This window comes from Cibotium barometz, chromosome 31 (genome assembly GCF_041138505.1).
Source record: "Cibotium barometz isolate CiBa-2024 chromosome 31, ASM4113850v1, whole genome shotgun sequence".
Lineage (NCBI taxonomy): Eukaryota > Viridiplantae > Streptophyta > Polypodiopsida > Cyatheales > Cibotiaceae > Cibotium > Cibotium barometz.
This window is the reverse complement of record NC_141076.1, coordinates 51034420-51036261: the sequence shown is the minus strand read 5'-3', so window position 1 is coordinate 51036261 and position 1842 is coordinate 51034420. Positions and strand designations below refer to the sequence as shown.

The 1842-nt window shown below is 44.4% G+C and overlaps 1 pseudogene; it reads right to left on the bottom strand.

The window, feature by feature from the left end:
• Positions 1–211: 211 nt before the first annotated feature.
• On the bottom strand, positions 212–850 carry LOC147621006 (triosephosphate isomerase, cytosolic pseudogene; annotated as a pseudogene).
• Between the last annotated feature and the right edge of the window lie 992 nt (positions 851–1842).

Sequence of the window (1842 nt, the reverse complement as noted above, 5' to 3'; positions counted from 1 at the left end):
TAATCCGTGTATAGTAGCGTGTATTTATCCGTGTATAATAGCGAGTATTACCCCGTGAATATTATCGTGTATAGATGCGTGTATTACTGCGTGTATATAGACGCGTTTATACACGCGTTGATTAATGCAAATATACACGCGAACTTAAATGCAAAAATACACGCGCCCGATTCTATTCAAATACAGGCGCGACCATACACGCGTTCGTAATTTATCGCGTGTATGAAACGCGTGTATGGCAGCATTGTCTTGTAGTGCACTTCCGCAGATCAGCATGCACCTCTTGAGCTTGGACAAGGGTTGCAACCTTGCCGGTGCTTATAGCCCAAACAGGTTCATACACAAGAACAACATTACTCCAGTCATCGATTTTTCCTGCAATAGCCTTAGCTTGCTCAGAAACGACAATTAAAGTTTCTCCAGATTCACATTGCTCAAGTGTTTCACCAATACAGGCAATGACTTTCAGTCCTTGGCTGAGTGCATAAGCCACCTTATCAGCAACAAACTCATTAGACTCTTTCAGCAACAACCGCCTCTCTGAGTGTCCAAGTATGACCCAAGGAATGTCTAAATTCACCAACATTTCAGCACTGATTTCCCCTGTGAATGCACCACCCTTTTTCAACCCAAGCATTTTGGGCAGCCACATCAAAATCAGGACGCAATGTACTCTTTACTAGTGGCAAGAAAACAAATGGAGGACTGATCACCACATCAACTTTATCTTTGGGAGGCACATCCGCCCCATTGAGAACAATAACGATCTTCAGTTCCATTACATTTCCAGTTGCCTCCCACGAAGAACTTGCGAGCCATGGAAACTCCGCTCTGTTCTTCTTCTTCTTCGTTCTTCTTAACACACAGAAAGTGCAGGCACCACCCCTATCGCTCACGCACCCGATCACCAGTCCAACTTCATGGCCTTGAATTCCATATGACCACTTATGTCCAGACATCTAGGTCTCACCACAGTATGCTCATCATGTGCATACAAAAGCCGCTTCAAACTAGCCATCTATCATCTGTAGCTATTTTGGATGAAAAGTACCCACCTTGGGTGCTAAAAAGATCTTAAACTGTAGCTCCTATGCAAAAATTTCCTTCTAGGAAGTTGTTCATAGCATGTCTGACCACAACTCTTCAGTTCATCACATACCCATCAGGCACTCCCAGCTCCTGCTATTTTCCCTCCAAAATGGCTCCTTATTAGCCTGTGCACTTCACAAAAACTCACACATTTCTCCACTGTTTGCCTGGCCTTCAAGCATGCATCTGCACAGCAAAAGACTGCCCTTTTCCTCCACTAAAAACATCACACTATCCAAGTGTTAAAAACACCTACTACACCCGTTATGTACACAGGCTTTGAGACCTGACTCAGTCTCAGCTCCTCTTATTGAACCTCATTTACAATATGAACATATGTACTTAGGCATCATATAATGACTCAAGTCATGGCACTTAATCCCATGCATCTGGATTTGCATTTAATGGCCTCATATGCATGGTTTCACACCATAGACATGCCATGGCATGACAACGTGCGTGAGTGCGAGTGGCTCTAGTAGAGGAAGGTGGTGTAGGCTCATCACACCCATATCATGAAGGGCCTACACCACTCGGCTCTTCACCTATCAAAGGCATGGTCTGCCTTGACTGAGCAAGTGTGGTAGATTGCCCCCACGGCTCAACTGGCCAAGTGGGGTAGTCTGCCCCCATGGTGTCGTACGGGCCCCGACTGTAAGCCTGCCTGCATATAAGATTAAAATATATAGTCAAATAGAATGCATAAAAGATTAACTTTGTATATGTGAAAAGGTTTGATGGAACCATACATGT